Below are 12,729 nucleotides of genomic sequence, written 5' to 3'. Positions count from 1 at the left end.
TGCTCATCCTATGATTATTGTGAGTGATTTTATTGAGGGTATTACAAAAATATTGAAGGTGGAGAAACTGAGGGACTTTATCACGCAAGAGGATGTCCCTTTGGTTCAATTCTTTCCCACAAGTCAGTCAGAGGAAGACATTAATTTTGCTGTAACTATACGATGCAGGGATTGTACACTGTCAAATCGGGATATTGGGTGGCAAGGAATATACTTATCAAGGAACCTGATGACATATATTCAGATCCTAGGATAACACAATATCAAGCCTTTGCTTAGAAAGTTAACACTCCTCAGAAGATACGTCATCTTCTATGGCAAGTCATATAAAGAAGACCTACCGGTAAACATGAATCCAACACGTCGCCATATGAAATATGATAATCATTATCTTAGATGTGGAGCTGAACATTAATAATAAACATACTATTTTAGTGTCCATGAGCTCTTCAAACTTGGGCCTTAGCATCAATGCCTTCTTCTCCATTGGTTATCCCTGTTACCAATGTATATACAACGATGGATTATCTTTTATGGCGTAGGAACGATATCATATCTCAAAAGTGGATATAGGTCTGTTCCATGGATAATACAATATATTTGAAAGATACGAGAAACTTTTCGGAGGACTCAATAAGGATCTCTTGGAGACTGTTAGACATGTAGAAGGAAAATACCAAACATGTTTCGAAGCTAAGAAAAAAGGGCAGATAAACAAGAAGTGAAACAAAATCATCTACTCAAGTCGTACGCTTACAGGAGAGATATGTATGATCGACGGATCATGGACTCGTAACTCATCTCTTTAAATGTTATGGATGGGCTTTGACAAAGTTGAGAAGCAAAGTTCAGCTTATGGGAGCAAAGAATCAGAGGGGGAGAATGACATCGCTACATGCGGAGGTTGTACCACATTAATTGTCCATCACTGACAATAGCTTCCTTGCTTAAACAAGTCCAACAAGATTTTTATACGCGTTTTAAAAACATGAAATGAGTATTGTAAAATTTTAATTTAATTTAATAAAGATAAAATATTGAGTTTCAATTATTTTTTTTGCTCATATATATATGTTAAAAAATTTTATTTATGCATAGTGGTAATAAATATGTTTAGTTTATTTGATCTAGAATTATTAGATTTTAATAATATAGTAGAAACTCAATAAATAAATATTCCATAAATTAGTAAACAATATAAATTTTACTAGTTCAGAGTTGGGCCAGCGTAAAATATGACACAATTCGATAAGATAAGATAATATATATTTTTTAAAAAAATATATAAATATACCGCTCCAACGTAAACATAAAATAATAATTAATGTATATTAATTATATAAATATATTTTATAGTTTGTATTTGTTCATACTGAAATTTCTTTTAGTTTTCCAAGAAATTCTAAATATTTTTATGTTATTTTTATATTCTACACCTAAAATTCATCTACATTCACGTAACTATTTTCCATACACCATATAACCTAATAAGAACAACATAAAATTTTTAATTCATATACCGTAAAATAAAATATTTTTATTATTTACATAAAATAATTTTTTTTTTATATATATATTAATAAAATGTCAAAATCACAACATTATTAATTTATCGAGTTTGTTAAGCTGGAAACTTCTATTACAGTAAAAATTCTATAAATTAATAATGTTATAACTAAAAGAATTCATTAATTTGCAGAGTTATTATTTTAAGAGAATTCCCTTTTATATTTATATTAAAAATGAAAAACATATTTCATTCATGATATTGTTAAAGTTTATAGATATAAATTTTAACTATTTGTTAGATTATTGATATACTTTATGTATGATTAAAACATATCATATAATACACATTTATTTTATATGTAATTCGATAAAACTAAAATTAGAGATGAAATTTATTTTGAAGAAAGATACACAATAATAGTTTTCTATATGTTTATATAAAATTTATATTATGGGAATTATTAATTAATGATTTTAATGAGACCATATATTTACCTAAGAGTTTTCTAAATACTATCATTTTATTATTTTATCGAATTATTTCATAATTTACACCGGTCCAACTTGAGATTGGAAAAAAATATTAATTTTTCGAGTGTTAATTGTAGAGTTTCTACTGTATATACTTAACTACACGAGTTTTTCATTATTTCTTGTATATTCTTAACTAGGAATTTTTCCCGCACATGCGGGCATATTTATTTAATAAATATACTATTAGTTTAAAGATCAAAAAAATTAAATAAAAATTAAATTTATAATATTTTATGAGCCTTTCAATTTCTTAATTTTTATTGATTTAAAAACATTATTTTGGATAACAACATTAATATCTTGTATTTTAAAATATGTTGTTATCTTGAACACATTTTTATTATATAAGATTTGTAAACAATGATATAATTAAATAAACAAATATATAATTGTTAATATAAAGTGATGTTATTAAACCAAATTCTAAGAATTAACATAAACTACAAAATCTCAAAATAAATCAAAAGCACAAGAATGTTAAACCAAACTCAGCCTTACATATTATATTAGTCAAAGTAATTAATTATATTGTAAAATACTTCCTATAATAACTAAATTAACACTCAAACAGACCAACTATGTTGACAAACAAGACACTAATATGTAATGTATAAATATTTGGTAAAAATAAAAACAAAGAAATATTAAATTTTCAACTTAAATAACAAATACAAGTTATTCTTGCAAATGAATGATAAGAATAAAAATGAAAATATCACAAAAATCAAGTTAACAAACAAATATTAATCATATTTATTGCTATTGTTTATATACTTCTTTTTAGTATTTTAATACTAAAATAAATTTAATAATTTTCAAAAATATGCCATGACATATTATGTTTACAAACAAATATAAATCAATTTTCGTTATTTTGTATAAAAATATTTATAATATTTTAGTACAATGATAAATCTAATTATGATATGTGTATATATAATACTAATTATAAAAAATAAATAAATAAGAAATAAAGATGTAGATGAACACAAAATAAATACCTGGAATTATCTTCTTTTTTCGTAAACGTTTTCCATTTATTTTTGAGATATTTTTATAATATTAGTTTGTAATCAGTTAAATAATGAATTATATAATTTATTTATTAGATATTAAAATTTTAATTAGTCAAATTAAAATTGTTTAATGACTCAGCCTAAAATCATGGAGAACATGACAAATAAGCAAATTCAATTCTCAACTTAAATAACAAATACAAGTTATTCTTGCAAATGAATGATAAGAATAAAAATGAAAATATCACAAAAATCAAGTTAACAAACAAATATTAATCATATTTATTGCTATTGTTTATATACTTCTTTTTAGTATTTTAATACTAAAATAAATTTAATAATTTTCAAAAATATGCCATGACATATTATGTTTACAAACAAATATAAATCAATTTTCGTTATTTTGTATAAAAATATTTATAATATTTTAGTACAATGATAAATCTAATTATGATATGTGTATATATAATACTAATTATAAAAAATAAATAAATAAGAAATAAAGATGTAGATGAACACAAAATAAATACCTGGAATTATCTTCTTTTTTCGTAAACGTTTTCCATTTATTTTTGAGATATTTTTATAATATTAGTTTGTAATCAGTTAAATAATGAATTATATAATTTATTTATTAGATATTAAAATTTTAATTAGTCAAATTAAAATTGTTTAATGACTCAGCCTAAAATCATGGAGAACATGACAAATAAGCAAATTCAATTCTCAAATAATAGTATAGATTCCTCCTATTTATAAATCATATGTAACACCTATTGAAACAATATAGAATTTCATAAAATAATAACAAGATTTTCAAATTCGATAATAAATGCATATCCGTTTGTATGTGTTTAATTTGTACGTTTATATTTAAAATCGATTAGTAGAAAATTAGATACACCAAAGTTCTTATCCACAAAATACATTGAAAACATAGTACAATAACGCATTCAAGTATTTATTTTTAATAAAATTAAGTTAAAATTCAAATATGTTAACTAAATATTGAGCGAAATAATTTTTATATTTCACGGTAATGATTACGGTTCAAGTATGGATTTGCTGGTATTTTCTTTTTCTCTGTAAAATTCATTAAATCAAAACAGAGATTAAGTACATTGTGATAAACGAAGAAAGAAGATAAAAGAAAGTCTCCTGAACCTAAGCCCAAATAAAGGAAATCACCAAAGAAACTAAAACGAATTAAAAACAAACATCAAACCACAACACACAACACAATCCAATGGAAATTTCAACTTTCAACTCCGACTACAAACAAAAAAGGATGATGATCAAAGAGTACTTTGACAGAACCGCTTTCTCCATCCCACAACCGGATGACAGTCACAGATGGAAGGAAGCCACCAACGAAAAAGGGAGGAATCTAAAAGCAGCTTTCCAGAATAAGCAAACTGATATATCACGATTTTTATGGGTTTTGACCATGATATAAGTCCGGTTTAAAATATATATTATATATTTCGAATCTGCTTTAGAATTTTTCTAGGTTCATGTACATATTGGAGCACTTTGGAGAGTTTTGAGCCATTTTGGAATCTCGAGAGTTGGGATGCTGAGAAATGCAAGTCGGAGTTGGAGATTTGGTCTGGTGTTGGACAACACCCTTGTTGTACAAACAAACTGACACAAGTTTAATGATGTTTCAAAAAATTACACATTGGCTTTGAAATTTTCCTTAATTGCAAAGAAGCCCCTTAACGTGTTTTACACTATATTATGTTTTCTTAAGCCATTGTTTAAGCTACGCTTAATTAATATTTAGAGAGCTTCGAAGAGAAAGATCAGCACTCATTCAGGGATTGATTTGAAACTCCAGTGTATCTATTTTTAACTTAAGGCAATTTATTCAGACTTTAACTATGCTTTCTTTGATCATGTCTGATTAATCACTTTGTTAGATTTATAAAAAAATTAAGTTTATAATAAATTGTTAAGTTGTTTATATTGCTAGGGTGATATATTGATTTCTTCATCACTGGTTGATCTTAAAGATAAATTTTAGAGTAATTAACTAGAATCATGATCATATGATAATTGATCTATGCAACAACATTATTGATTACCTGAAACTATCTTTGATAAACTGAATAACTATTTGCAAAGAGATTTGGTTTATTTCTCCGAATTCTTTAATGAAAGTTATTCGGAAGAAGTTCACGGTGAGGGGTGTGTACCCGATTTGCTATGCTTCTTTTCCGCGAACAACTTAGGGTTTCTCCGCGATTTCGGGGAGATCAACTTTTATTTTCCCAAAACAATTTCGCCAGGTTAGATAGATCCAATCTTTGTGAGGTTACATAGATCCAATCGTTGCCCTTTTCTATTAGGGTAGAGAAAACGCGAGCTTGTTTTGGTTGATCTTCTTGTGGAGAAGAGTTGTGACTAGGTTTTCTATTTCGTTGAGCGCTGCAGTGTTTGCGTTAGCGTTGGCCACAGGAGCAGTCACTGATGGAGTTGTGTTACCAGCTTTGTTGTCGTCGTTTGAGAGTGTCAATGCAAGTCGTGAGTTTGTCTTTCGTATTTGCAAACATGTTTCGAGCAAGCGTTTTGCGGCCGAGTGAGTAAGAGTAATCTGCCCCCTCCTTCTAGCGCAAATCTGTGGGAATCAAAATTTGCAATGTCAAAATTCAATTTGTTAGTGGAGAAATATAGAAATTCTCGATTTTCCATGAGGATGCGGATTCTCTGCAAGGGCCAACGACAAGTGATCAAATAAACGTGAAAAATACAGAAAACAATAAAATGAATTAAGAAAAGGTAGATCTTCATTTCAAATTCGCTTAAGAGCGTAGCGATTATTACAAGAGATTGTAAAAGCTTCGGCGACAAGAGCTGTCAATAGATCATTCTAGTTCTAGTCACCTAAAGCCTTAAACCTAATTGAGTCACAGCTCTTTAACAAAAGACAAAAAAAGATACAAATAAGGTTTTGTTGATTTTGGACTGAATCTTTGGTACGGTATCCTCTCAGATTGATATATTCTTTTAAACATGTTTATAATTGGTAGGTATCATATCCTTTGATACGGTATCCTATTCTGCTCACGTTCTTGTGGTTTAAATCATGGCTTTATGCATAAGAGACACTCAAGTACCTTCTCGTCTTCTCTCCAGTATATCGTACAATCATCGATGCAGACGTCTATCATTTTTGAAAACAACCCAAGACTATAAATTAATTTCTAAATCACATAATAAGAATCATCAAACAAGTTATCTTCTGGCAAATAATCTTTAAGCATCTCAGCGCATGCATCCATATAATTCTTAGGTAAATTATCATCAGTTTTAATATTCATAATCCTAGTTGCTAGAGACAATTTAAAGAACCCTTTTATACAGCCAATGTAGATTGGCTGATTTGTAACATCTAACATTTCATAAGACATTTTTCATCGAAGTTAGGTTCTTCAACATTTACAATTTTTTTAGTTATTGTTAATGTAGTTTCTGAAAATGCAATTGTAACCATGTCGTGAATCCTATCATGATCTACCATATGATCCTCCTGATGTTAATTATTTTAATCATGCAAATGAATCAGTTCTTCGTTACCAGCATCCTTATAATTAATATTATTACTACTAGGTTTATTCCCACCATAATCTTCTCCACGTTGAAACTATATATAGTATTGTGGTGCAAAACCTCGATATACAAAATGGTTTCATACATTTTCACTACGAGTAAAATTTTGTGTTTTGCACTTGTCAGAAAGAACATCTTATCGGTTTCATGTGTGATCGATCACTACCAGTGAATATTTATAGACCATAGAGAAATTCCTTTGACATTCTCCTGTCAAAATATTTGTGCATATAAATCCAGTTTCGCCATAAACATTGCAAGTGTTGGACATTTTTCCTATGTTTCACGTATTTGTATATTTATTTTTTGTTCGTGTGCTTCATTCTCAAGAGAAAATGGTATCTAGAAAATTTTCATCATTGGTAGATAAGAATTTAATAGCTCATTAATAAGAAAATGATTTACAAATCTTTTACACCGCTCATTAATTTACGACGAAATTTGTTAGGGATATAGCCTATTACAAACATATTTCCACCTACCACATCATTAGTACTTGTACATTCATGTTAAAGAATTGTAAATTCTTTCCTCGCAGAATGGTACTCTCTCTGTTCCTAAATATAAGATTTTTTAGGTAAAACACACTTATTAAGAAAGTTACATTTTGTTTAAAATATATCACTAATATTTTAAATTAAAAACTATTCAACCAATTATAAAATAGAACTATTAAATTTGACTGGTTACACAGTTTTTGATAAACTTAAAGCTACCTAAAAATATGAGAACATCCTACATATTGGAACATAAAAACTATTCTAAACATCTTATATTTAGGAACAGAAGGAGTAGTTACTTTGCAATTTTTTTGTGGTGAATTTTTTTTTGATGTTGTCGAAACATCACTTGTGTTTTTCATTGTGACATTGTTGTCACTGTTATGAACCAGATTGTGGATGGCTCATAACCAAGAGATTATGATTTGTAATCTTTCCATTTATCTATGACGGTGTAATCTCCTATATAAGGAACCTCTATGTTATGAATATAAATAGACTTTTCCATTACTTTTATAACACGTTATCAGCACGAAACTCTAAATCCCTAAGCCAATACCCAAATCGAATAACCCTAAAACCCTAACCCTAGCCAGCGATCCGACGAACCCTAAACCCCGATCGCGTCTCTTGTTCTCTCATCTGTTCCAGCTCACGTCCCCAATCAGCTTCAGCCCAAGGCGTTCCTGATCCTAGTTCAGACGTTCGCGACCCGAGAGCAGCTCCAGCACGCGACCTCTTCCTCGTTCGCGACAGCATCAGACAGCTCGCGTCCGACGATAAAAGCGTTCCCGATCAAGCAACAAAGGACGTCTGCGGCCCGATAGAAGCGACTCGATCCATTCCAGCTTGCGTCCCGTTCGTGTCCAGCTCGCGGCTCAACTCCTTTGGTGGTCCGATTCAACAATCATCTAAGGTTAAAAGGTAATTCAAAACCTAAGAACCCATAATCGAACATGGATTGATTGATAAAGAATGAAACCCTAAAACCTTAATCTTTATAAATCAAAACCATAGGGTAATAGGTCAAAAATCCTAATTGAGTAAATCGAAGCTCTAAAAGTTCGATACCCCAAACCCAAAATCATGTTCCTACATGATTAAAACCTCAAATCAATTTTTACAAGTTAAAATCCGATAAACCCTAACCCTATATCTATAAACCCTAAATAATATAAGTATCATAATTAATTATACTATAATTATCAAATCACATATTAAAACACTAATCGAATAGTTTGAAAACAAAAATATTTTCGGTTTTGATCATTGAGGTTTTAAATCTGATTGAATCTGATGCTATGTTGCTAGATTTGTTTGACCGTTAAATTGATAGATTTATTTTCTCATCCTGCTTGATTAATTGTTCATCTGATTTAAAATTGTTTAAACCGACCAGCCTGTTAAAACATTGATTGAATCCGATAGGTTGCTAGCTTGTTTTGCTTATATAATCCGATAGGTTGATAGATTGATTGAGGTTTACTTGTTTAAAATCTGAATGATCTGATTGCATGATTCTTGAGGTTTAAATCCGTGTGAGTTAGGATTGATAGTTTTTATAACCTGATTGAATGATTTGAGGTTTAATATTGCATGTTAGAATCTGTTATAATATAAGCCCTAATTCGAATTGATAAACCCTAAAATAGAATCCATGTATTGCATAATCCGAATTGAATGTTTTGAGATTTCATATTATACTAGGTTGATAGTTTCATGATATAATCAACTATTCCGAGGTTTAAGATTATTTGCTAGAAGTTGATTGATTGATAAAACCCTAATTTCGAATTGAAATCCTAAACCCTAATTTGTGTATTCCTAAAATCAGATTGCTTGATTCCATCTTGCTAATATCAACATTGAAACTGATAAATATCAGCCTTGAAACTGATTAATAAAATTGATAGAATCAGCCTTGAAACTGATTGTTTTGGTTTTTCATGATTAAAACCCTATTTTTGGATCGAAACCCTAAATTGTGTAATGCTTGAATCCGTTTGATTATTGATCCAATTGCTAGTCTTGATAAAACCTAATTAAATTTGTTTGTTAGTCTAGCTAAATCTCATACCTGAAACAGATTGATTAATTGCTAAATCTTGATTGAATGTTTTAATATTACCCTTGCACATATAGAATCTGATTGCTAAGATTGAGTGCATCATATCTACTTGGCCGTGTGGCCAGTTTACATCATATATCATCCTGACCTACATGTTTATGTTATACGCATGATCTGATTATTATCACCTTTGCATGATCTGATTGTTTTAAATTGAGGTTCCATAATTCCACTCCTGTACATATAGAATCAGTATGCTAGGTTTGCATTATAACCATATGGCCACATGAAAACATATAGAAATTGCTTGTTTGGTCGATACCCTTGCTTGATAAATCTGTGTGACTTATTATGCATCATATATCACTTTGGTCGTGTGGCCGTATTGCATTATATCACATTTGGCTGTGTGGCTTGTTTGCTTATTAGAAATGTATTGACTTGATAGTATGTCTTGTTTATGGCCATATTTTAAATATTTTATGAGATCTAAAATTGATTGATATATGATTTGAGATGTCGAAAATCAACTTGGATTTTGCTGCTCTAAATCTCTGAGGAGATAATTATTTGAAATGGGCACTGGATATTGAGTTTATCCTAAAGTCAAAGGACTTGGTGAATGAATCACAAAAGGCGATAATGCCAAAAGAGAAAGATTGATACATGGCAATATTAATTATTAGCCATCATCTTATTAAGAGTCTCAAAGATCAGTATCTGACTATAGAGAATCCTCTAGACCTTTGGACAGAGTTAAAAAAAATCGAGATATGATCACCAAAGAACGGTGTTATTACCAAATGTCCTATTTGATTGGAGGAATCCCCGAATCCAGGACTATAAGTCCGTGGATGAGTATATTGCTAGCTGGGCAAAATAATGGATTACTGATGAGAAACAGTGAATTGAGACCTCCTGGATTAATCCCATTACCTGATACCAATAAGGCCGCAGAAGAAAAAAAAGGTAACCACATCCAGAATGATAGACCACACGGTCATAGCCGTGGAAGGTGGAAAGGACGTGGCCATGGCCACTATAACACATTTGGGCGTGGGAATCACTATGGCAGAGGCTGTGGGTATCAACCAAATTTGAGCCATGGTCAAGGCAGTTGCCGTGGTATATCCTTTAAACCACAAAGGTCGACCAAATCAGTGTGCCATAGATGTAGAATGGGGAACCATTGGGCTAAGATATGAAGGACTCCCAAACATTTTTGTGACCTCTATCAAAGAGAGCCTTATATTCACTCAGCTCTAAGAGCAAGAGCAGCCTATTGAGTTTTAAAGATATAAGAATGAATAGTTTTCATATTGAAACAATGGGCGCAAGAAACAAAGAGTTCCTTCAGATATATGTATAAAATGGCCCAAGGCTATAATAAGTCCTAAAGACTATACATGCATTCTCTACTGACCTAGACTATGCATAGATCAGTATGATAGAGGCTAAAAGCCTGCGAAAATATACACTTTATGGTACGGCCTGATTGGCCATCCTGGTCCAAACATGATGCGAAAATTGATATTCAAAAGGCACACATTAAAAGATAAGAAGAGTTATCCCAAAGAATCTCACGTGTGTAGCATGTACACAAGGAAACTCATTAGGCCATCACCAGTAAAACGGCTACGAGCCCCTTTTTCATAAATAAAGACTATATGTCTAGATAATACTGGTGAATACATGTCCCAAGCGTTTAAATGATTATGGTATGTCCATGGGGGTAAGTGTGGAAAATTATATGATACATGTCCATACCAAGAACGGCTTGGCCGAAATCTTTTAAAACACAAATAGCTGATTGATAGACCATAACTTATGAGGTCAAAACTCTCATTCACAGCTTGGGCCACACGAAATTTACATGCACCTAAGTTAATACGCATCAGGCCATTTAGTGAGCATAGATATCCCCTGTCACAATTATTAACGGGTCAAGAGCCATACATACTCCATCATAAGACATTTGGATGTGTTGTCTATGTACTAATTGCTCCACCACAGAGAACTAAAATGAGACCTCAGAAGGAGGATGGGGATATATGTTGGATATGATTCTCCCACAATAATAAAGTACTTTGAGCCAACTATGGGTGATTATATTTGAGGCCAGGTACACGGATTATTTTAAGACCAGAAGGAGAAAAAAAATAATAAAGCTGGTAAAAGAATGGTAAAAGAAATATAATGGAATCAACCATCAATGTCTTGCCAAGATCCTCGGACTAAAGAATGTGAAATAGAAGTCCAAAGATTATACATTTACAAAGCTAGCTAATCAAATGCCAGACACATTTGCTGACCCGAAAAAGAATGACTAAGTCATATATAAAGCAGCTTGTAAAGCACCAACGAATTTGATGTCCAAGAAGAGACACAGTCAAGTTGCTACAGAGTCTAGACAATGTATGAAACGTGGTAGACCAAATAGGTTCCAAAATATAAGAATCCTCGGAAACAAAAGAAAGGTGCAAAGAATGATAATCAAAATCCAAATCCGAGGTTACTAAGGAAACCATCCTAGACATGGAGATAAGGCCGGCCGGCTCTAAGGTACATGTATCAAACAATGTAGCTTAGGACGCCAAGCTGCAAAGTATTAAAAGTCCTGATAATAATGAATCTCAATCGATTATATCATGTCTGGAACATAATAGAACCAATAAGGAATGTCGATATAAGATGATTTATTTGCATACAAGGTAACACTTGAATTTATGAATATAAGCGAGGATCATGAACTCACGTCAATATAAGAGTGCGCACTCGTAGAACAGATTGGATTGAATGGAAATGTGGGGTTAAATAGTTTAAGGAAGAAATGCGTATTTGGCCATATGATTAAGATGCCATATGATGTTAAAACCAGTGGATATAAATGGGTCTTGTGAGGAATAGAAATCGTGAGATATAAAGCTGGTGTTGCACAAGGATTCTCACAAAGACCAATAATAGATTATGAGGAGACATACTCCCATGTGGTGGATGCAACTAGTTTTATATTTCTCATAAGTCTGGTTATATAAGAGAGAAAATTATACTTGCAGCAAGTTGATGTAGTGACTGCATATTTATATGATCCACTGGATAATGAAAGTACTAGAGGGTATTGAGCTGAAAGTACAGCAAGTTCTCGAGAACAATATTGATAATCATCAAAGTATATGATCTGAATATCCTAGGAACCTTTGGATACAATTTCCCAAACAGTTGAATATCTCAGGAAATAGTTTGAGATGAAAGATCTTGGAAAACAAAGTTTTGTTTGGGATTACAGCTTGAGTACATTAACAATGAAATCCTTGTGAATCAAATAGTATATACAGAAAAGAGTACTCAATAGATTTAATATGGACCAGTCTCACCCATTATCTAGTACATGGGCGTGAGATCACTTGTTTTGGACACTGATCCATTCAGTCCAAAGGTGGACGATAAAGAAGTCCATTTAGTCCTGAGATGGACGATGCAGAAGTCTTGT

The sequence above is a fragment of the Brassica napus genome, chromosome C4, assembly GCF_020379485.1.
Source record: "Brassica napus cultivar Da-Ae chromosome C4, Da-Ae, whole genome shotgun sequence".
Taxonomy (NCBI): domain Eukaryota; kingdom Viridiplantae; phylum Streptophyta; class Magnoliopsida; order Brassicales; family Brassicaceae; genus Brassica; species Brassica napus.
This window is presented reverse-complemented; position numbering follows the sequence as displayed.